We start from the raw sequence: 25,462 nt of genomic DNA, 5'->3' as shown, positions 1-25,462 counted from the left end.
ACCAGCAAACCCCACACTATTGTGGAGGAGCTCGTTCTCCCTGCTGCTTTAGATATGGTAGGAATAATGTTGGGGGAAAAGGCAAAAAAGACGATACTGTCCATTCCATCATCAAACAATACTGTCTCACGACGCATCAATGCAATGTCAGAAAATGTTTTACAGCAGCTACTTCAGCGCATACGCCACAGTGAATTTTATGCAATACAATTGGATGAGTCCATGGATGTGGCTGGCCTGGCGCATCTCCTCGTATATGTGCGCTACACTCATGAAGTGTAAAAAACAAAAAACGTGCTGCAAACACAAAAAACGCGGTGCAAATACAAAAAACGTGCTGCAAACACAAAAAAAGCGCTGCAAATAGCAGGCACCACAACGGAAATGTTTCAGGGGGACCTCAAAAAGTGACGAACCCATCTGGGAGCTGATTATTTGTTCATATTACCACAGCCTGGCATGACACCTGGTCCTCACCTGTAGGTTTAGGGGCATTCTCCACGACAAAACTAACATTTCGCCCAGATGAGCTACAAAATTTGTGCAAAGTTGGCCGCTGAAAGCCACAGAACGGACAATACATTTTGATCTGGAAAAAAAAAAAAAAAAATTACAATGTTACCGATTTTAGCATGCTTTATTTGTATTCCGTTGTTCATTATTATTAAGCGGTCTGAATAAATTGTAAAATATATTTTTTTCCATCAATCTATAATGAATTTTGACCTGATTTTAACCATTAATGAAGCATTGCAGAATTTTGTCATTTATTTGCATATATTTATTTAGATATTTATTGGCAATTAAATTAATAACGTTCCACAGTTAAGTGTGTGATTCGTCAGATTAGTCTAATAATATCCAAAAGACCAATGAATCGTATGATCAGGTTGTTAAAAAAAAAAACACCTTTTAGTTCACGCACAACACCTCTGCTCTGACCAAAAGCCACTGAACAAATAATCAGCTCCCAGATGGGTTCGTCACTTTTTGAGGTCCCCCTGAAACATTTCCGTTGTGGTGCCTGCTATTTGCAGCGCTTTTTTTGTGCTTGCAGCACGTTTTTTGTGTTTGCAGCGCGTTTTTTGTGTTTGCTACGCGTTCGTGTGTTTGCAGCGCGTTTCCGTATTTGCAGCGCCTGTGTTGTCAAACTGATGGAGACGTTTTCTTAATTTGTTGTGTTTTTTTTATGTTTGCATGTGTTTTCTTGAAGTTGCAGCGTGTTGAGCTCTCTCAGCCACCGTACTGATGCCTTTCGCCACCACATACTTATGCGAAAGTGGATTTTCTGCTTTAACAAACATGAAAACAAAATACAGAGCAAGACTTTGTGTGGAAAACGATTTAAGACTCAGCCTTTCCCAAATTGAGCCAAACATTGAAGAGCTGTGTGCTTCTGCCCAAGCACATACATCACATTAAATAAAGTTATGTTTATTGAAAGTTCACATCTGGTCTTTATGTTCTCGACAAAATGGTTAATTCTAATAAATCTTTTGATACACTGCTAGTATTTGTTGTATCGGGCGAGCGAGCGAGCCGGGAAGCAGGCGGGGCAAGCAGAGAATGCAGGCAAACGAGGTTTATTCGGGTGGACAGGACCAAGACACCAACAAACATTAATGACGGATCTGGGGTAACGTACTCAGACGCGGACTAAATACAGAAGACAAGCCAAAATAACAAGGAACAGCTGGGCACGATCGGGGAAGCACATGTGGATAATGAGGGGCGTGACACACATCAGGAGCGGACGGAGCGGATCATGACAGTATTAAGTAGTAAAGTTCGTGATTAAAATTGTGTCATTACTAAAATATATTAATAAATTCATTTGGTGGTGAGAAATAATCGACTGTGCAGTATTTACGGTATTTTTATGAATGCGGTATTGCAATCTATTTATAGACACTAATTAAGAGTCATTGGTAGCAGGGGGTACGCGGCTGAGGCTGACATGTCTCAAGGGGTACGTGGCTGGAAAAAGTTTGGGAACCACTGTTCTAAGTGCATTATTCTACATCGTGGAATATGTAAAAGACATTGTTCCTGACATATTGTTTATGCAAAACGTGTGCATGTTTTTATAGAAATATTGCATGCAATATTCTTAATTTTTTGCCAAAGGAATCCTAATCCACAAATCAACAGTGTCATAATCATTCTGTAATATTCTAGGGACACGTCAGTGGTATAATCATGTTGTAATGTTAAAGCAAACGAGGCAGCTCATAAGCGAGTGGTGTCCCAATTCCTAGGTAAAGATTTCAAGCCCTACCCATTGTGGCTACGATCTGTGAAGTCAACTTCGGAAGGGAGGGCCCTCGAAATCTAGTGGTAGGGCTAAGGGAGGAGAAATGGGATTGGACCTAAAACTCCGTAGCAACATGTCCACAGATAAGTTGGACGGTATAGTGTGTGCGACCGATTTAATGAGCCACAAATGAGAAGTAGTGTTTAAACAGTATAAAACTACAACTTCCCTTTCTGTTGATAAAGGGCACAGCCATCTTGTATTCTGAACTCAGGATCCTCTGTGCTGCTCCGAGATATTTCTCGGATCTCCGAGAAATGGGAACGCGCATTCACACTTCCCGCTTCAAAACTCGGAATCCGACTCGGAATACGAGTGCAAATGTAATACACCAAAACTGCCCGAAATGGGTTGACAGAGACATTTCAGGGATTTTGAGTCATTCTGCGATGCAGATGGGTTAATTACGGTGGCCCCTAGAGACAAAACACAAACAAAAGAAAAAGCAGAAACAACATGAAAATGCACTGCAAATTAAAAAACATGCACAAAAGAAAAAGCAGAAACAAAATGAATATGCGCTGGCATTCAAAAAAGGCCAACAAAAGAAAAAGCAGAAACAAAATGAAAATGCCCTGTAATTCAAAAAACACAAACAAAAGAAAAAGCAGAAACAACATGAAAATGCGCTGCAAATTAAAAAAACACAAACAAAAGAAAAAGCAGAAACAAAATGAAAATGCACTGCAATTCAAAAGACAAAGAAAAGAAAAAGCGCTGCAAATTAAAAAACACGCACAAAAGAAAAAGCAGAAACAAAATGAATATGCGCTGCAATTCAAAAAAGGCCAACAAAAGAAAAAGCAGAAACAAAATGAAAATGCGCTGCAATTCAAAAAACACAAACAAAAGAAAAAGCAGAAACAAAATGAAAATGCGCTGCAATTCAAAAAAGACAAAGGAAAAAGCAGAAACAAAATGAAAATGCGCTGCAAGTGAAAAAAGACAAAAGAAAAAGCAGAAACAAAATGAATATGCGCAGCAATTCAAAAAAGACCAACAAAAGAAAAAGCAGAAACAAAATGAAAATGTGCTGCAAGTGAAAAAAGACAAACAAAAGAAAAAGCAGAAACAAAATGAAAATGCGCTGCAAGTGAAAAAAGACAAACAGAAGGCATATGGAATGCAGCATAACCTACCTATCCATGTAATCCCCATAGAAGAACTACTCTGTCCTACCCAAAATACAGAGGTAACACCCGCCCCTAAACTGATGTGACTAGACAGGCAGTATTACTACGTGTGGTAAATGTACATGCGCGCACATTCTGAACTGAGCCCCACCACCGTAGGAGTCAGGTACCAGTATCCCGGTTACCACAATGAGCAATTCATCGTTGAGGATAAAAGCCCCCGCACTTAAGTCGTCACGGTGCAAACGTGCACCAACGTCAGGCATCAAGACAGCGATAAATCATGCAAACGAAGACGCCTTATAAAGGGAAATCTCCACCCCAGACGTCATCAGTCCACATCAACGGAGTGACCTGCAACATAAAGAGCAACCCAGAAACACACACAGAAATCAGACAAACTACAGAACGTAACAATACACGTTTCTTATGCAACCGGTACGAGTAGCTCGAATGTAGATGAGAAGGGGACTTTCACTGTGACGTTTTGAGTGGACTTTTATTTTGATATCTGAGTGTAGTATTCCACCATATTTATGCCCTCATAGTCTCGCGATCCAGGGTGAACTACCGTTTGGTCTGGTTGATGGTCGATTGGAAGGCGGGAGTGTGGCATTTAAATTTGGCGGTGCACATTTAGGATGTCATAAGAATGATCACCAGGAAGTTTAAGTATTGCTGGTGGGATATGAAAATGCGGGAGAAGTCACAAATCCAGACTAAGATCGGTCGCCAGTATAAGGTATGGGTTTTATCCTTTCTCAGTAATGCTGAATTATGGTTGAGCCTAATGCAGTTTTAACATTTGCTGTACGTGATTTTATTATACAGAAGATGATCGGAAGGGAAAGCCTAATCGACCGGTGTGAGCCTGGGTTCCTTTGGGGATTATATAGAGGCTGCCCTAGTGTGAGGTACATGTCTCTATCTTTACGGCTATTACAAGGAATAGAGAGGGTGGGTTTTATAAACTGTTTTGGTGTCTGCAGGGAATGGCAGCATCTGGGGAGCTTTAGGCACTGTTTCTCTTCCCCTCTTTTAGCGGACGGGGTATATCCTGTTATTTTGAGCTACCTTAGCATCTTAACCCTTTACCATATGGTTAATGCCATTTAGTCCATCTGGTGGTCCGTTAGTACCCTTTGTTGGGCCTTTCCCTGAGCATTATTAGTTGGGATGTTTAGTGCTCTGGTGACCCCGGGTTGTGCATTCGATTGGATTGCTGTATGCTGCTCGTGTGTATTTTGATTTTGTTTGCCGTGCGGGTTTTGTTTTTTTTGGTTTTGCGTGCATAGCAGCCTGATTTGTTTTATATAAGGGGGGATACGCGAGCAATAGCGTCCCAGCTTAATGTTAGGAGATCTTTGGCTGTAACAGGGGAATTGGCCAAGGGTTTGGACCACCTTTTGAAAGTCATAGGTCATCAGTCAAATCACCACCTGGGGCATTTGGGAGTTATTTAACCCCTTTGTTGTGCTTGGGAATAAAATAAAAATAAATGCTTTTAAGATCAAACCCTAATCCGTCCTGTGTCGGTTTTCGATACCATCTGGTTATTGCAGTACACCGTGGAGGTCACACATATAAATATAGTCTATAACTTTCTTATTGGCATTAGCCCAAATAATTAAACATTTCAGTTTGATAAAAAAAATGCATTTTGATACTTCTCAGTAGTTTCTGAAATTATGCTAATGCAGATTTAACATTCCTGTTAACAATAAAACTAAAATTCATTAGCATACACAAATGAAAGTTTGTCTTACGATTACCGCAGGTTTCAGCCTATACTATAGCACAAAACAACACTAAATCATACACATTAACTGATAGTATCCCTGCACTTCATGTAGAAAATTTCAAACCTCGTTTTTCATGATTTTTTGGGCTAATAACACTTACCATAATGCCATTTCCAGAGTGTAACAATCAACTTGGGTGTAACAATCAACAGGGCTCGGCAAGATGGTGGAGGGAGCAGATGCCTGGTAATCGTCCTGCGTTGTAAAACCCTGGAAATGCTCAAGTAAGATGTACAATACAGAAGATTATTTTTCTGCCAAATATCGCTGATTCAGTGACAACCGCTGGTCCCTGTTAAAGGGATCTGGTCACTCTCAAGAACTGGTATGAAAACCGTTATGGCCAAAGTTAATGGTAAAGCTACCGATCATGCTAAATCGCTCTTCCTACATGACTACTGCACACCAGAAGACATGGACACATCCATCAAGGGCATGAAAAACAACTTAACCTCACCTTTGAAACCACCAGCACCACAGAAAAAATGAGGTTGGGCGAGGACGTCACTTCCGGATTCAATACAGAGCGCGTTTCCAAGGCCGCGATTTTAGATGCGATCGGCACTCTCCAAGATATGATGATGGATTTCAAGTTGGAGCTGAAACAAAACACGCTGACTATAGCTAACATCGCCAAAGCTGTAGATATTAACTCATTTGAAATCAAAGAATATAAAGAAAAAAGCAAGAAGTTAGAAGATGAAGTGAAATGTCTGAACGAGACAGAAAAGAGCGACAGAAGTGGAGCGATGCAAAAGAAGATGGAACTTAAGACTGAATGGTCTTATAGAAGGAAAAGAGGAAAATACTCAAGCTCTCGTCGCAGACATCATCACAAAGATTACTCCACACTGGAAGGAGAAGATGGACTTCATACTTGACTCGGTGCACAGAGTCGGCTCAAACAACGTTAACCGTCCTCGACAAGTCATAACAGTTCACAGGGAGGATCTACAGAGATGAACTTTGGCGAACAAAAAAACAGCATCCAGTCTGCAGAGATCTCAACATCCGGTTTGCAGAAGACCTCATCAAAGAAGACAGTGAGGCAAGAAAAGCTGTGCAGCAAAAAGTTGAGCAAGCAAGGAAAAATGGATGTAAGACTATGTTTCGAGGTCCTTATGCCTTCATAAACGGTCAGAGTGTCACACCATAACTTGGTATGATCCTACCATTGTATATGTTGCAAGAGGTACAGTCGAACCTCGTTACAACGTACCCCGTTTATAACGTTTACACCAATACAACGTTCAAATTTCGATGTCCCGAATTTGCGTAATGCATTATTCCATTTGCCGGTATCGGTTAGAACGTACACCTTTACAGCGTAAACTTCGATATAACGCATGATTTTCAGAGGAAAATAGGCAAACTGACCTTCGTTACAACGTACAGCCTAATCTTCCGAGCGCGCGCACAATTCAGAATCGGCTGTTGCCGGCCATCTACATCGCTTAGCAACGCCTAACTATGAACCTATCCTCACGAAGCATTCCACGCCGGCCGGACTCCTTGCATGCAGCCCCCGTTTTTTCATGGTTTTGCATGGTGTCATGCTGCCGCATATCAAGCAAGATGCCTGCTAAAAGGAAACAGATTTCGCTGACCGACAAGGTGGAAATAATTCAGAATTATACATGGCAGCCTTATACTGCCGACGCGAACTAAGTTCTGAAACTGTGTGGTTATTGGGGTAATTGTGTGACATATAGTGAAAGAAATTAACAAAAGATAGATGTCTAACACATGTATCGAAATTTATTTCAGCCAATTGAATCATATACAAGTGCATAATTTCGGTTTGACATTAGGTTACAGTAAGGCGATTTGAACGATAAGCCGGCAGTGGATTTTGCGTTATGTCGGTTGTCTATGAGTAACTGATATTAACCTAGTTTGAAGAATATAGTTCCTATTATATTCTTCAAACTATACAAGCTGTATGTCATAGTGTCAACTTGAGGGGTGTTTTCCAAAAGTTTTTTTATATACATTTTGTGTTATATCATTCATTTTGAGGGACTTGGTTACAACGTACTATGGTTATAACGTACAAATTCTTAATGTCCCCCGAGGTACGTTGTAACGAAGTTCGACTGTAGTTATAAATTCAGGGTTTTGCTTCCATAAGGATCTCGGTTGGTAATACATCTGAGTTTATTGTACAACTCTTAACAGTTACTTTTCTCTTATGTGTTCTCTTGTTATAACTTAAAACTGGTATTTCTTTACTTTCTCTTAATGCAAGGGGTCTAAGAGACTTAAAAATTTTGTAAAGGGAAGAATGCTAATTTTATTTTTCAACAAGAAACTCATTCTAAAAAGGAAGAGTTCATTTTGGTCTCAGCAATGGGGTGACAGGGTTTATCTTAGTCATGGAACCTGTCATGGATAGCACTGAGGAACCCCCATCATCGTCTCAGCCATGCCCCTCCAGGGGTTCTGATCCATAGGGCTTCCCTGAGGTTTTCGCGTCCTGTCAACCAGTTTTTATGGCCGTTCCGGTTGCTCCCGTTCCAGACACTCCTCTCCCAGCCGTGTCTTGTTTTCCCCGGTTTCGGTTTCACTATATCAGGCAACTTGGTTCTCTGATCAGTGCGAGATCTTCATGGTGTGCCCTGAGTTCGAGCTTTTTTTCCGGTGTGTGTTTCCCGTGTTCTGACCTTTGCTACATTTCCTAGACTCCGAGTTTCTGCCTGCCACCTTTCTGGACTGACGCCGATCGCCCGACCTCAGCCTGGACCCTCGACTGTGTTTTTCCCCTCTGCCTCTTTCTGGACCGACGCTGATCGCCCGACCCCTGCCTGGATTCCCGACCGTGTTTTGCGCCTCTCCCTCGTCTGTACCGAAGCCGATCTTCCTATCCCCCCGCCTGAGTTTCTGCTACATTCTCGGGCTCTGCCCTGGGTACCTCTGACTTCTCTAAGGAGAGAAGTAAATAAACATCAGGACTTACAGCTTTGCCGCGTCAGTGTCCGTCTTATTGCCTTCTCAACAGAATATCTTGCCTCCAAGATGGACCCAGCGGATCAGGATGGTGTCCAGCGCATTACGGACGCCCTGGGTAAACAGGGGATTATCCTGGGACAGCATCAGGCCAAATTATCGCCGATCGGGGAATCCCTGGAGACGTTCCACGCAGGCTTGACGGGATTAGCCTCCCAGGTCCAGCAGCTTCATTCCAGTGCCCTCGCCGCTTCGGTAAGCCGAACGAGCCTCGCCTGTCACCTCTCAGTCAGTACGATGGGGACCCGGGTTCATGCCGGTCCTTTTTGTCACAATGCTCTATTGTTTTCGAACCGCAACCCTCCACGTTTCTGACCGAGCGCTCCAGGGTTGCTTATGTAATTATGCTGCTCACCGGACCAGCAAGGGAATGGGGGACTGCAGCCTGGGACACCGGAGCTCCGGTCTACGCGTGCTTCTCCAGCTTCGCGGAAGAGATGAGGAGTGTTTTCAATCGCTCCAAATCTGCTAGAGAAGCAGCGCGTGAGTTAATGCAGCTTCGCCAAGGACGTCGCTCCGTTTCTGAGTATTCCATCCGTTTCCACACTCTGACTATGTCTTGCGGATGGGGAAGGACAGCTCAGTTTGATGCTTTTTACCAGGGATTGTCCGAAGGCATTAAGGACGAGCTGGCCACTCGCAACCTTCCTGAAGAGTTAGAGGATCTCATCGACCTGGCTCTCCACGTAGACAACCGGTTACCCAACGCAAGAGGGAACGGCGGGACGGGGCACGTGTCTCTCGACCCGCGGAGTCCACTGTTAGCCCCCTAGAGGCCATGCCCGAGCCTATGCAGGTTGACAGGGCTTGGTTATCACCTGCCGAACGGCAGCGGCGTTTTTCCTCCTGGGCGTGCCTGTATTGCGGGAAGATGGGACATTTCGTCGCTTTGTGTCCAGTAAAAGGACACGCCCACCAGTAAGGAGGCGGGTACTGGTGGGCGTGGCTTCGGGTTTGCCCTCTTCTCCCCCGCGCCCCATAGTGTCAGCCGTGCTGTCATGGGGGACTCAGCAGCAGTCGTTAGCTGCTCTAATTAATTCCGGGGCAGAGGACAGTTTTATAGACGCCACCCTGGTTCAGCAGTGGAAGATACCCACAACACCTATTCAAGTGCGCCTGGTGGCTCAATCCCTCACGGGAAGAAGAATGGCTACGGTGACCCACGCTACTGTCCCGGTGAGTCTCCGTTTGTCTGGCAACCATGTTGAGAATATTTCTCTGTTTATAATTGATACCCCACAGGTCCCGTTAGTATTAGGTCACCCTTGGCTCCTCAGGCATAACCCTCAGATCGATTGGGGAAGGGGTTTTATCACCGCCTGGGGTCCGTTGTGCTATTCCCATTGCTTATGCTCTGCCCGGCCACCTGTGGCGTCTAAAGCCCCTGGGGAGACCCCGGACTTTTCCAAGATACCCGCAGAATACCAGGACCTTCAGGAGATGTTTAGTAAGTCCCGGGCATCGGCCCTTCCGCCTCATCATCCTTTCAATTGTTCCATCGACTTGCTTCTGGGTACTAGTCCACCTAGGGGACGTCTATATTCCCTTTCTGCTCCTGAGAGGACAGCCATGGAGGAATACATAGGACAGTCTTTAGCAGCTGGCATCATTCGACCATCCTCATCACCCGCGGGGGCGGGTTTCTTTTTTGTTGGCAAGAAGGACGGTTCGCTCCGCACTTGTATTGATTATAGTGGCTTAAATGAAATCACTATTAAGAACCGATAACCCCTGCTGTTGTTATCTTCTGTCCTAGATCAGTTACAGGGGGCACGGTTCTTCACGAAACTGGACTTGAGGGACGCCTACCATCTTATCAGGATCAGGGAGGGTGACGAGTGGAAGACCGCGTTTAACATGCCCACTGGTCACTATGAGTACCTGGTGATGCCTTTTGGGCTTACTAATGCTCCTGCTGTGTTCCAGAACCTGGTCAACGAAGTCCTTCGGGATATGCTGAATCGCTTCGTGTTCGTGTACCTGGATGACATACTTTTCCCAGAACGAGAGGGACCATGTGCAGCACGTACGCGAGGTCCTGCAGAGGCTCCTAGTGAACGGTTTATTTGTAAAGGCTGAGAAGTGTGAGTTCCACCAACGCACCATCTCCTTTTTGGGATTCATTCTTGCAGAGGGCACGGTCAGAATGGATTCCGCCAAGGTGAGGGCTGTCGGTCAGTGGCCGCAGTTGCGCACACGGAAGGATCTGCAACGTTTTTTAGGTTTTGCCAATTTCTACTGGCGTTTTATCCAGGGTTACAGTATGGTAGCTGCTCCTCTCACAGCGGTCACGTCTTCCAAGGTTCCGTTCTAGTGGTCTCCTGATGCCCAAGACGCCTTCACTAACCTAAGGAATAAGTTTACTTCTGTACCCATTTTGCAGTTACCTGACCCATCTCGCCAGTTCATCGTCGAGGTGTATGCCTCAGGTTCAGGAGTTGGGGCCATTTTGTCCCAGCACTCTGTTGAAGATGACAAGGTGCACCTCTGTGCCTTTTTCTCTCGTAAGCTGACGGTGGCCGAAAAGAATTATGACATTGGAAACCGCAAACTGCTGGTGGTGAAGTTGGCTCTGGAGGAATGGTGGCACTGGTTGGAGGGGACTTACGCACTGCTAAACGCCTGAATGCCCGCCAGGCTAGGTGGTCTCTGTTTTTCGCCCGTTTTAACTTTCTGTTCTCGTTTAGACTAGGGGTGAAGAACAGCAAGCCGGACGCACTGTCTCGACAGTTCGAGGGGGAGAACCGTAATGACGACCCCAGTCCCATCCTGCCTCCCAGCCATTTTGTTGGAGCCATAACCTGGGGTATTGAGGAGGCCGTCCAGGCAGTCCAGCAATTCTTCCACCCTCCTGCAGGGGGTCCTCCAAACAGGGTCTACGTCCCCAAGTTTCTACGTCCCCGAACGCTCCAGTGGGGACATGCGTCCCTCCTAGCTTGCCATCCAGGAATTCGGGGAACTGTCACCCTTCTTAACTCTTTCACTGTCGCCGCCTAGTGGTTCGGACGCATACGTTCAATAAAAGAAACAAATGTATCAAATCAACCAAAAACAGCTTGTTACACTACAAAAAACCTTTCAGATAATATCTGTAGAAAGTTGCGCAATTTTTGTGCCATGGTTTTTTTGTAACAAGTAAAAATAAAATGACCATGGTAGCCATCTTTAAACGGGTCGAGTGTCAGGAAGTAAAATATAAGTGTTAATAAAATGAAAACTAAGCACTTCAAACTATTTCTTTCACGGCCAATACTTCATAAACCGTCATAGTATTAAGACAAAACACGCATTTTTCCATAAATATGACTGTAATGCTCTCAAATAGCTTGCTCACTCATCGCGGAAAAATGTCAGTCGGCATTCTGTACATTCGTGCAATGTTTTTTATCTTCGGAGTTTTAGAAGAAAACCAATGAATAAAATGACAAAGTTACCCTCGTTTGAAAGCTTGATCTCTTATGTACATAAATCAATCACTGTAATCCTTCATTGTCAAGTATTTTTTCAGATATATGCTCTGCTTCCCTGCTAGCACATTATTTTTTACGCACTGAACCTTTGCCCATGGTTATGTTTCACCATAATAAACTTTTTACATGAACATCAAATTACAGTGTCATTTGTTTCATCCAATAGAGGTGTGTCTAAGGTTTGCAAAATGGTATGGGATGTGCTGATTGGGCATTGTTTTTCGCGCTGGGGACATGAATGCGCAACTTATTCTCTGCAGGTGCAGTATTTGTGGGAGTGTCTCGATTATGCATTGCGCACGTAGTCTCCGTGAGTTTACCCAGTTATTTTCGGACAACTTTTTTGACTGAAGAAAAATGGCTCGGATGACTTTCACTGTTGAGAAAGCACAGAAGATGATTTTGAAGAGTGGTTCGGGGGAAGAAAGTGTCTTTTATCCATTGATTCGATGGAGGAGGACGCTTTTTTGCGCGGAGAGGATGCAACGCTCGACATAAGTACACTTATTTACAGTTTACATTTTACTCTTTTATTCTATAGATTTTTATAATTCCGTGATTCAGCAAATTACAATTAACATTTGCTTTGGTAACACTTGTATTGTGGTACATTGGGAAAAGTTCCGCATCACCTTTGTCAAGCTTTGAAGTGTGCAAAGTTACGCGGGGCTTTGTTTGGGCAAAGTTATGTGGGGCACTTGTCGGTCTTGTTTGAGCAAAGTTATGTACAGTACTTGTCGGCTTTGTTTCGGCAACATTATGTACGGTACTTGTCGGCTTTGTTTGGGCAAAGTTATGCGGGGCGCTTGTCAGGCTTTGTTTGGGCACAGTTATGCGGGGCACTTGTCGGACTTTGTTTGGGCACAGTTATGCGGGGCACTTGTCGGGCTTTGTTTGGGCACAGTTATGCAGGGTTAGGGTTAGAAACAAAATGTTTCTTATGACCCATAAGTGGTAATGCATTTAGAAAGAAAGACGCTATCCCAAAACACTACTAGTTACACTGCGGCCATTTTGGATAGGTTTTTGGATAGGTTTGGCACAAGTCATGTGAATAAAATATAGATTTTCCTACAAATGTGTGGTGATGTTGTGTGACAAAATGTTACTTATGACCCATAAGTGGTAATGCATTTTGAAAGAAAGACGCTACCCCAAAAAACACTGCTAGTTACACTGTGGCCAGTTTGGATAGGTTTTGGATAGGTTTGGCACAAGTCGTGTGAATAAAATATAGATTTTCCTACAAATGTGTGGTGATGATGTGTGACAAATTGTTACTTATGACCTATAAGTGGTAATGCATTTAGAAAGAAAGTTGCTACCCCAAAAAACACTGCTAGTTACACTATTGCCATTTTGGATAGGTTTCAGATTAGTTTAGGTTAGGTTTTGGATAGGAAAGGCTCCCAGTTGCACCATTTGCTCTTTCCTCCGTAAAACCTGTTGGGCTGCATCAAATGATATGAAATTGGGCACACATGTAGAAAACAAGTTTGGGAACCAGATTTTTTAAATTGGACCTATTCCATCATGTAGTTTTTGAAATATTTACAAAAATCCAAGACACAAAGACAGATTTTGTATTTTTCCAGCTGTTTTTGTTATATTCGCATGTCCATAAATTATACACAGGTTATTCATTTCGTTATTGAACTTCCTACAATCAATTGTAAAGGGGTCAACTTTGATTTTAGGTATCAGGCATGTGTCTGTGACTTTTATATCTGAAGTTATAAGGTAATTATTCCAAAGAGGGAAGAAATGCCCCCCCATGCAAGGGGCCCCTGGTGCACTCCATAGGGTTAATTAAGGTGGTCGCTGCTACGTGTTCCATGCATTTTGGGGTAGCTTCGTCCACTGTGTTGCTGGAACCTGCAAGTGATTCCCTCCCTGAGGGCCTCCTAGTCTCCCCGGCCTTGGTACAGTTCTTATTCCGGTTGTTAATGTGGGCAGGACACGTGCCACCCTTCCCCCTCGGCACTCTGTAGGTAGGTTAGCCCATGTGAGCATTGAAGGTCTCCCAACCGGGATAACAGAGGTGGTAGCTGGGCCCAATATCCTCACAGCAACCCTTCAGGCACATTCCGCACAGACTTGCTCTGTGAAGGAGCAAATCCAGTCTCTGAATCTATCTGTGCTCACTGTCCCCGAACAAGAACAAGTTAGGTCATTGCTCCTTGAATATGAGATGGTCTTCTCTGCATTTGAGGGTGATCTTGGCTGCACTAACTTGTTATCACATGATATTCCCTTGCTTGATGATAGGCCTGTTAGACAGAGGTACAGACGCCTTCCTCCCTCCGATTACGAAGCAGTGAAGGCTCATCTACGTCAGTTGTTAGATAGCCAGATAATCCGGGAGAGTAGCAGCCCCTATGCCTCTCCCATTTTCTTGGTTCGGAAGAAGGATGGGAGCCTCCGGTTATGCGTGGATTACCGGCAACTGAACAGCAAGACGCGGAGAGATGCATTCCCTCTCCCTCGCATTGAAGAGACTTTGGAGGCCCTGTCTGGAGCCCAGTGGTTTTCTACCCTAGACCTCGCTAGTGGCTATAATCAGGTGCCAGTGACCGCGCAAGACCGTCCAAAGACGGCCTTTTGCACGCCCTTTGGGCTCTTCGAGTTCAATCGTATGCCCTTTGGGCTGTGCAATGCTCCTAGCACCTTTCAGCGGTTGATGGAGAGGTTATTTGGGGACCAGCATTGCCAGTCACTCATGCTTTATTTAGATGACATAGTTGTATTTTCTTCTAGTGTGGATGAGCATGTGGGTCGTCTGGACCTGGTACTGAACCGCCTCCATAAAGAAGGTCTTAAGGCTAAGCTGGAAAAGTGCTGCTTCTTCAGGAAGGAGGTCCAGTATTTGGGTCATGTAATCTCACGTGAAGGCGTATCGACAGACCCTGGCAAGGTTGCTGCCATGAGTAACTGGCCCCAACCAACAACTGTGCCTGACCTTAGGTCTTTCCTGGGTTTTGCGAGCTACTATAGGCGATTCGTTGAGGGTTTTTCAAAATTAGCAGCCCCACTACATCGTCTGGTGACTGAATTGGCTGGGCCGAAAATACGGAAGGGCCAGGGCCCAAGGCTTGGTGGTGCGTGGACAGATGCCTGTAAAGAGAGCTTTCAAGAGCTGAACAAGTTGGTGAATGCACCTACCTTGGCCTTTCCTAACTTTACTCTCCCTTTTATCCTTGAGGTAGATGCCAGCCATACTGGGCTTGGGGCAGTGTTGTCCCAGGAACAGGAGGGAAAGATCCGCCCCATTGCCTATGCCAGTCGTAGCCTCAGTCCTCCAGAGAAAAATTATAGCTCAATGAAGCTGGAATTTCTGGCCATGAAATGGGCTATGACAGAGAAGTTTCGGGAGTATTTGTGGGGTCAGCAGTGCCCCGTTTGGACGGACAACAATCCCTTGAGCTATTGGGCGACGGCAAAGCTGGGCGCACAGAGCAGAGATGGGTAGCGGAGCTCTCGGCTTATAATTATACCGTCCGTTATCGATCGGGCTGCCTGAATAGGAACACAGATTCGCTGTCCCGGCAGCCCCCTGAAGAGCTCCGGGGCATGCCAGATTCAGTGGTAGTCGGCACCGTGATGCCCGTTGCTGTGCAGCAAGCAGGCCGGCGAGAGGAGCGACCCCAGGTGATTCAAGTCAGTATATCCGTCTTCCCCTACCGGACAACTGCTGATATGGAGGCTCTGCAAGTGGCAGACCCAACCATCTCTGCTCTTCTCCCGTTCTAGCAGAAACAGAAGCCGCCCAACTCCTTAGCCCGGGAAGGGTTATCAGGTCCAGTTAAGGTGCTGTTGAGGCAGTGGGACCAGCTTGTGGAAATACAGGGCCTATTGTATCATCGCATTCTTCAACCTGATGGGGGAGAGGGAGCCTATCAACTCTTGTTACCAGACTGTTTGAAGGAAGATGTGTTGCTGAAACTCCATAGTGAGCATGGCCACCAGGTGGCTGAAAGAACCACTGAGTTGGTACGACAGCGATGCTATTGGCCAGGCATGGGAGAAGACATCAAGCAGTGGTGTCATAACTGTGAGCGCTGCACCCTGGCGAGGACCACTCAGCCCAGGCTTCGTGCACCTATGGGACACCTACTGGCTTCCCGTCCTAACCAGATACTGGCAGTTGATTTTACGCTGTTGGAACAATCTTCGGACGATAAGGAATACATGCTGATCATGACTGATGTGTTTTCTAAATTCACGCAGGCCGTCCCCACCCGTGATCAAAAGGCAACTACAGTGGCTCGTGTGCTGGTCCAGGAGTGGTTTGTTCGATATGGGGTCCCCGCTCGCCTCCATTCTGATCAGGGCCGGAGCTTTGAGAGTACTGTCATCTACCAGTTGTGTAGTTTGTCCAGAAGACCCGAACTACACCCTACCACCCCCAGGGTAACGGCCAGTGTGAGCGATTTAACCGAACTATGTGTGACCTGCTGCGAACTCTGTCTGCGGAGCAGAAGAGACACTGGCCCCAGTACTTGCCTCAGCTGGTGTTTAGCTATAATACCACTATTCATCAGTCAACCGGTGAGTCTCCACACTTCTTAATGTTTGGCCAAGAGCCTCAGTTACCTGTTGATTTTTTGTTAGGTAGGGTACAGGAACCACAAGGGGGCCGGGTGAGCGAGTGGGTGCAGGAGCATCAGAGGCGTATGGATGTGGCCTTTCAAGGGGCCAGGGAACGAATGAAAATAGCAGCCACACGGAGGAAGGATCGACAAGACCAGAGAGCCGTGGTTGACCATTTAGAGATAGGACAGCTTGTCTATATCCGCGATTGTACAATCAGGGGTCGTTCCAAAATCCAAGATGCCTGGAGTCCCATCCTCCATCAAGTCCTCCGAGCTCCATCCCCAGGGGGGGTCGTATACACCATAGCACCTGTGCATGATCTGACCAAGAGCCGACAGGTGCATCGGACCCTGTTGAAATCTGCTCCTTCTTGTGGTGGCCTGGAGCCACCTAGCGGTCCAGTGGAACCTTTGAGCACAGGGGATGAGAACCGAGAAGAGGTGGGACAATGGGTTCGCGTGGGCGTAATGAGACCCCCAACATCGCTGGCCCAAACTAATTCCGTCGCCCCTCAGGCTGAGGCCACTGAGGTTGCCCTACTTCCAGCATGGGCATCACCACATCTCTCAGTACAACCCCCAGTACCCTCAGCCTTGGCAGGTTCTGGACCAGATGACAGTATAGTACCATTTCGCAGGACTCCTTGGACTGCTGCGGGGAGGCATGGGAACCCCTATCATCTGCCAGCACCGGTTGGGAGCAGAGCAGACGGGGCTGCAGTCTCCTGGGTACTTGGGTCCAATAGCGAGGTTACCGGAGCCTTTCGTCCTTGGTGTTAGGCTTGGGCTGGGCTACGGTCTTGGTGCCCCCCCTGTTGATTTTTCTTGGGGTATAAGTCCAGGTTATATCATCGGCGGGACGCCGATACAAACTGGGGGGGAAGGATGTAACCAGCAGATGTCAGTGTAGACTGCCCTTGTCCTCTTTCAGCCACCGTAGCTCTCTTCCCTGTGGACACACCCCCATGTAGCTCTGAGTGGCTACCCATTCAATGTTGGGTTGCACCATTTTCTATAAAATGCTTCCCTAAGGCATGTCAGGTAGTAGTTTGGCTTTACTGCATCCCTCTGGGTCCGTGCTGTGTCCTGCAGGAAGGTATGTGCGGTTGTCTGGTTTACTTTTTTTTCCGACAATGTCGCAAGTAGCTTAAAGCTAATATTAGGTTGTTTGGAAAATAGGTGGCCAGTGGTGTATCTATCCTTTCCGTGTGACGTGTGGCTGAGCTACCAAGGGTAGTACTGCTGTAAGCTGGCTTTACATGCAGAGAGTAGGTAAAGAGGGTGCATTTTAATATCTGTGCTTTAACCAAGGTTTGGGTCTGGAGGACTCGTGAGCACTCGTGAGCACCCGTGCTACGGTGGGAATCTGGCACTGTGCCAGTAGTAAAACAACGCTGTTCTGGGGAGCCGGAGCACGAGGCGTCAGAAGCTAGTATTTGGGCCAAGGAATCTAGATGCACGGAGGTAACTCAGCAACATGTTTGGGTGTACTGTTCTGAGCTGTAATTAGACCAGCTAGCTGCATTTATGTTCCTTATATTTAATGGTGCTTTTTGGATATGTACCTGACTACTGTGATGCTGTGAGCTATTGTAATGAGTCAATCCAGTCATGTTGGAGATTATATTATATCTGTCTAACACTTGTTTGTTTTACTAGACAGATTTGCTGCTGCTGCTTTGCCTGACTTATATTTTATTAGATACTAAATTTTAGTTCTGTGCCCTGTAGAGGTAATGATTGTGGGTTTGTTATGGTAGTATTTTCTTCTTTATATTCTTTGCTATTTTCTTTTTATAAATTTCTAGTCACCATTTATCTGTCTTTTGGGAAAGGGTATTGGCTGCCACTATCTGACAGTAGGGTTTTATTCAATTGGACTGTTAAAGTAAGTTAATTTCTCTACAGTCAGAAATCTACCTTTGTTTTTCTTTGAATTTGTATCCACTGGGCCTCCAGGCAGGTCATGTGATCTGGGTCCTCACGCACGCCGCATGCGACTTGTAGTGGTAATAAGCACTTCACCGTTTATTATGACCTTTGTGTGTAGTGTATAGTTGTGTGTGTGTGCGTGTGTGGGTGCAGCGCTGTGACTGTGGGTGAAGGAAGCCACCAGTATCAAGAGCACATTGGTCGGGGTTGGGTTCACTCTTCCAGGACAGGTAACTTGCCCCTTGTCATTTATTCCAGTCGGCTACTGTTAATTGTTAATGTCAGCCATATTTCCCGGGGTGGCAGCTACTACTTTCCGGTGTGACATTTGAAGGTAGTTTTATGGTGACTAATCGATTAAGATGCTGTTGTATAGTTCCTGATTAGCACATTTTACGGTTGTCGGTTTTTTTTTATCTGAACTGCCTTGTCAATAAACTTTTTATTTTGTATAACCCTGGAATTTCATGTCCCTGTGTTGACCAATGTACCTGAGTGGGGGAGTTCTCTGGTGCTAAATTGGGTGTTGGAGCTTACATTAGCATAGAATATCTTGTGGTGTAAGGCCACAGGTGGCGTAGTCGGACACCTTAGCCAGGAACCTTAGTTCCATCGAGGCGGGCGCCACAATAGGGTAAACAGTAGTGGGCCCAGTACTGATCCCTGTGGGACACCGTATGTGACTTTGGTGGCCTTGGATGATTCGTTGTTCACATGTGCATACTGATAGCGATCAGTTAAATATGAGCGGAACCAAGAGAGTGCTGTCCCTGTAATGCCAACTACACCTTCTAACCGTTCCAAGAGGATATTATGGTCCACAGTATCAAATGCTGCAGTTAAATCTAGTAATACCAACAGCGATATCAAGCCACGGTCAGAAGCCATAAGTAAATCATTCATTACTTTGACTAGAGCAGTTTCTGTGCTATGGTTTGGTCTAAAGCCAGACTGATATAATTCATTAGTATTATTTTTCTGTAGGAAAGAAGACAACTGACGAACTACAACCTTTTCCATGATCTTTGAAATGAAAGGAAGATTTGAGATTGGTCTATAGTTTCCTAAAACACTAGGTTCAAGATTTGTTTTCTTTAGCCGGTTTATAACAGCCAATTTAAAAGGTTTAGGAACATATCCAAGCTTAAGAGAAGAGTTTAACACATTTAACAGGGTATTGCTAATCTGTGGTGCGATTTCCTTGAAGAATTTTGTAGGAATTGGGTCTATGAGGCTTGTAGAGGATTTACAGGAGGAAATTAAGCTCAGGAGTTCTGGGTGTTTTATAGGAATGAAAGATTCAAAAGTCTCATTATTGATAGGCTTAAGACTAGCAGGAGTCTGGCAGTCATAGGTAGCTAAGGACGTGCACTGGATGGTCTGTCTAATCTTAGTTATTTTACCATTAAAGAATGTAATAAAGTCATTACTCTTAAGAGATTGTGGGACTTGCGAGTTTAATGGAGAATTCTGTGTTAACCTAGCCACGGATTCAAATAGGAATTTTGGATTGTTTTTGTTCCCGTCTATTAATCTGGAGAGACACACAGACCTAGCAGTCACTAGTGCTTGTCTGTATTTAGACAGGCTCTCTTTCCATGCAGATTTGAAAACTTCTAGTTTAGTTGAGCGCCATTTGCGCTCTAGCTTGCGTGATGCCTGTTTGAGTTCACGTGTATGATCAGAGTACCAGGGGGCAGGTTTCTTATCTCTATGCTTTATCTTCTTAAGTGGAGCTACAAGATCTAGTGTGCTACGAAGGGATTTATCCATGTTTGCAGTCGCCTGTTCAAGTTCATTTATACACGATGCTTCAGATGTAAGGCTGAAGGACTGTGGAAGTTGTTTCATAAATGTTGTTGTAGTTAGTGAGGCAATGGAACGTCTGATTCTGTACTTTGGAGCTGCGGTCAACGGGAGGCTATACTGGATTTCAAACGTTAACAAGTAATGATCAGAGAGCAGGGGACTCTGAGGCATAATAGATACATGTTCCACCAAGATGCCATGACTAATAATCAAATCAAGGGTATGGTTACAGGCATGAGTAGGCCCGACTACATTCTGACATACACCTAGAGAGTCAAGAATAGCTGTAAACGCTATTTTTAAAGGATCACTCTATCTCCATATGAATGTTAAAATCACCCACAATAACAGCTTTGTCAGTACTGACCACCAGGTTAGTTAAAAAATCAGCAAACTCCTTAAGAAAATTACTGTACGGCCCAGGTGGTCTATAAACAATAACAATGGTGATTTGGGGTGAAGAGCAAGAAAGAGATGAGCCAGCAAGACTAAGAACAAGAGTTTCAAATGTGCTGAAACTAAGACCACATTTCTCAGTCACTCCTAGGCTGGATTGAAAAATTGCAGCAACACCACCACCTTTGTGATTTGGTCGAGGGTTATGCTTGTAACTGTATTCAGCTGGAGTAGATTCATTCAGTGCCATGAATTCATTTGGTTTAAGCCAGGTCTCCGTGAGGCATATGGCACCAAGACTAAAATCAGTAATTATTTCATTTATTAATAGTGCCTTCAGAGCCAGTGATCTTACATTCATAAGTCCAAGTTTAAGTTTAAGCCCTGCATCACAGCTGTTTTCTAGTAACGGATTCATTGTAATTTTTATTAAGTTATTATGGCACACACTCCGGTGGAATCGGCTTCCATGATTAAAAACGCGGGGAACAGACACAGTCTCAATAAAATGAACCCTAGGTGACGACTCTAGGCGACTAGCAGGCGGTCGGTTATGCCGGTTTGCCTGCCGCCTGGGCTTGGCTCTAGTTAGTCAGCGATTTGCCTGGAGACTATGAGCTATGCTTTTAGACAAGAGGTCAGCACCAGCCCGCGAGGGGTGAATACCGTCCCTCTTCAAAAGCCCAGGCCTACCCCAGAACATCCGCCAGTTGTCAATATAACCCACACCATTTATCGGGCACCATTCCGACAGCCAGCGATGTAGCGACGATAATCTGCTGTACATTTCATCGCCACGTCTAGCAGGGATGGGGCCAGAGCACGTTACTGACACACACATCTTCTTCGCAAGGTTGCACACCTCTATAAAATTAGATTTTGTGATCTCCGATTGCCTCAATCGGACATCATTAGTGCCGACGTGGATAATAATCTTACAGTATTTATGTTTACTTTTAGCCAGCACTTTTAAGTTTGCCGAGATGTCGGTCGCTCTGGCACCAGGGAGACAATTAACTATGGTCGCTGGAGTCGCTACTCTCACGTTTCTTAGAATAGAGTCGCCTATTACTAGAGCACTTTCAACAGGTGACTCAGCGGGAGTTTCACTGAGTGGGGAGAACCTGTTGGAAACGCGAATGGGCGAATGGTGCCGGTGTGAATTTTGGTTGGATTTATGACTATGCCGCCGGGTCGTCACCCACTCGCCTTGCTGCGTAGGCTCTGCTGCCGAAGCGGGGGGAGACTGAATACCTATGGCGGGCATATCCGGAGCCGCTAACACTGAATCAATGAAACTCTCTGTTTCCTGAATGTCCCGTAACGTCCGGATACGTCCCTCTAAAACTACAATCTTCTCCGTTAGCCTAGCGACTAACTGACACTTCTCACAGGTAAACGTACCGCTAATAACCGGAGAAGAATAACTTAAACATATTGCACTCAGAACACGGAACAGGAGACATGATGTTGTACTTACGTGAAACGGTAAGTTCTAAAGCTGGAGGCACCTTTTTGATTGAATGGAGATTGTGGGTCGGTGCTTGCGAAGGTGATTAATCCGTAGGGGTTTGGAGAATTATCAGAAGACTATTAAGCTTGTAATGATTTTTTTTTTTTTCCGATGACTTAATTCTAACCCAAGAATGATTGTCTTGTGACTGACCAGACTGAACAAAATCATGATTTGTTATTTTAATGTTTTTATTTTGTATTCAATTACTAAATTCTAAAAATGAACCGGATCTGGAACTACGGATCCAGTAGGGTGTACAGATCATGTAGTGACAGACGCAAGAGCATCTGGCTGCAGACCTCCACCAGGAGGACCTCCACAAGTGAGTCCGGACATGACGTTATGCAAACGTACGCCATGGAGGAAGTACCAGATATCACATGATCTCCACGCACAGCCTGGATTTGTCAGTGGGAGGGTATTTAGCTTTGTCGAAAGAAAAAAGTGGGTAGAACAAGCAACAACGGTAGCATTCGACCGGTGATTTTTTTTCTCTCCAAATTTAGCTTTAAATTGGTTACTTAAGCTTAGACTGACTGTGTCTACTGAAAAAGATTTTTTTTTAATAAATTTATAAATAAATTTATAAATATTTGTCTTGAGTGCAGAAGTTATTTGGAAGGAACAGGTTAGCTGCGTATAGCTGTCATGTTGTAAGAGGCTTATTTCAGCATGTCATACTACGTTTGCTAGACCTGGCATTAGGGTACAATAAGATACAACAGCCTTGTAATTAATATTACTGGAAGGAGTAAATACAACGCTACCGCCTACTACTTTGACATTAAGGCTGAGGTATACAGTCCGTGTGAATGGTCGTGACAGAGGTGAAGCGCCATGAACAATACTTTTTTCCTTCATTATCGGTAGTCAGTAATAAAACAGGTATACACAGGTACAATAAATACAATACATAGGTGTCAGTAATGACAAGAAATGTTAGGGGAACTTGGTGAGGCGAACAAATCAACAAACCGAGTAAAGTGGCAAATAGTATATCTTGACACAACCGAACCAAACATGAGTGTCAACAATATTAAAGATGCACAAAATACAGCCTGTGTGCAATAAATTGTGACCAAGTTATAATGTAGTATTTTTGATTATTTGAATATGATTTGCAAATTGACGGAATATAGGGTTATGCATATTAATATTGACACTTTTGTTCGGTTGCGTTAAGACAGATTGTTTGCTACTTTAATCGGTTTGCTGATTTGTTCACCTCGCCGAGTTCAACTAACATTTTTTGATATTACTGACACCTATTTATTGTATTTACTGTACCTGTTTATCATAGTGTATTATTATTATTATTATGATTACCGATAATGACCGAAGAAAAAGCATTGTCATGTCGCATGAATTCATGTCGCTTCACCTCTGTCACAACCATACACACGGACTGTATAATTCAGCCTTCATGCCAAAGAAACAGTTTGCAGCATTAAAAAAAATGGAAAATTAGTTCATGGTGTTACTTGTTGACTGTAAATGAATGTCTCTCCAGTTCGATTTGTTTAGACGCTGAGACATATAGTTTTGGTAGACATAGTTTTCATATTACTCTCGGCCTCAAACACAGAGTAAATTATCTTGTGCGCACAGAATAACTTGTGAGCCCACAATTAAAAAAAAATCACCCAATGGGACTTCGGGGGCTCCGTGTTAAAGTGAGAATTTCACACGTACCGAAATAATATAATTAACATATGCTATTAACGTCCCTTCTTGTAGAATTAAAATACATTATTAACGTCTGTTTCCAATGTTAATAATATAATTTAAAACGATCACCAAAATAATAAGTATATACTTTAAAAGACTAGATTTCTGTTCGGTCGAGTTAAAGTCCGGGCTGTTTGTGAGGGTTATGTGATATCTGGTACCACCTCCATGGCATGTTTGCATAACGTCATGTCCGGATTCGCTTGTGGAGATCACGTGTTTCCGTCCCTCTAGTGGAGATCCTCCTGGCGGAGGTCTGCAGCCAGACCCTTTTCCATTTAACACCACAGAAACAAACGCTTACGTTAGTGCTCAAACACTATTGCCTAAGACCGAACTAAAAATATTTTTTAAAAAACCTTACCACAAAATAAATCACCTACAATTACAAAAAAGCAAAGCGACAACAAACGAATAAAAACATACCATTACACATATGTAGCGTCTGTTGCAAGGCCAGAAGTCAAATGTAAGGCACAAGCCTTCCTATGACTGAGACCTGGGAGTGGTCACGTACGTCAGCCAATCAAAACCGTAAAAACAGCTCCCTGCCTCTTTGTTAACCTACCTCAGCAAAACCAAGAAACAACGCCTCTCTACGGCTATTCTGAATTAATGCTTAATCAGTTTACCACTTTATGAAGTTATTTCTTTACGCTAAATTATACACACCTAACTCTTCAAAACATACAGCAGCAAACCTTCAACATACAAGTAAAAACAAATTTCGGTGACAAAAAACTTAACCAAACTCTTAAAATGAAAAGTAGTGAATTACTACTGTGACACTGACCAATTAGTATAACAGTAATCCTTTGCGCCCCATAACGCTTTTTTTAAATGTTAAAAATTAATATCAAATTTTCATAACACAGAAGCATTTCAAGCATCAGCTGCCTCTTTCAAAAGACCATTTTCACAGAGGTCGACATGAAACATACATAGCCTGTAGAAACTTCAGTAAATAAATCTTCTGAAAATGTCAAGTTATTCTGTTCCTGCTAATAATAATAATTGATACTTTATTAATCCCCATCAGTGACTAGTGTATTCCCAGCAAAGGTCTGTTTCACCTGCTAAAATCAGGCACGCTCAAAAGTATATGGCAAAACCAGAGAGACTCAGAAAGAGCTTCTCTTCTCACACCGTAAAACTCCTTCATATACGCAACCCTGGTAAACCCTTCCCAACTGTAACCGATCTGCTATTTTTAGCTGTACCTACATTTCCATCCACCTGTTTACATTTATACTTACACTCACTTAAAGGATTATTAGGAACACCTGTTCAATTTCTCATTAATGCAATTATCTAATCAACCTATCACATGGCAGTTGCTTCAATGCATTTAGGGGTGTGGTCCTGGTCAAGGCAATCTCCTGAACTCCAAACTGAATGTCAGAATGGGAAAGAGAGGTGATTTAAGCAATTTTGAGCGTGGCATGGTTGTTTGTGCCGGTCTGAGTATTTCACAATCTGCTCAGTTACTGGGATTTTCACGGTTTACAAAGAATGGTGTGCAAAGGGAAAAATATCCAGTATGCGGCAGTCTTGTGGGTGAAAATGCCTTGTTGATGCTAGAGGTCAGAGGAGAATGGGCCGACTGATTCAAGCTGATAGAAGAGCAACTTTGACTGAAATAACCACTCGTTACAACCGAGGTATGCAGCAAAGCATTTGTGAAGCCACAACACGCACAACCTTGAGGCGGATGGGCTACAACAGCAGATGACCACACCGGGTACCACTCATCTCCACTACAAA

At 44.3% G+C, this 25,462-nt stretch overlaps 1 pseudogene; it reads right to left on the bottom strand.

Moving 5' to 3' along the window:
• The window catches only part of LOC140588339 (uncharacterized), a 56,060-nt pseudogene extending 35,697 nt beyond the window's left edge, over window positions 1-20,363 (bottom strand).
• Window positions 20,364-25,462: the final 5,099 nt, after the last annotated feature.

Source organism: Paramormyrops kingsleyae, chromosome 3 (genome assembly GCF_048594095.1).
Source record: "Paramormyrops kingsleyae isolate MSU_618 chromosome 3, PKINGS_0.4, whole genome shotgun sequence".
NCBI classification, from domain to species: domain Eukaryota; kingdom Metazoa; phylum Chordata; class Actinopteri; order Osteoglossiformes; family Mormyridae; genus Paramormyrops; species Paramormyrops kingsleyae.
Note: the sequence above shows the minus strand (reverse complement) of the source record. Positions and strands in the feature narration are given on the sequence as shown.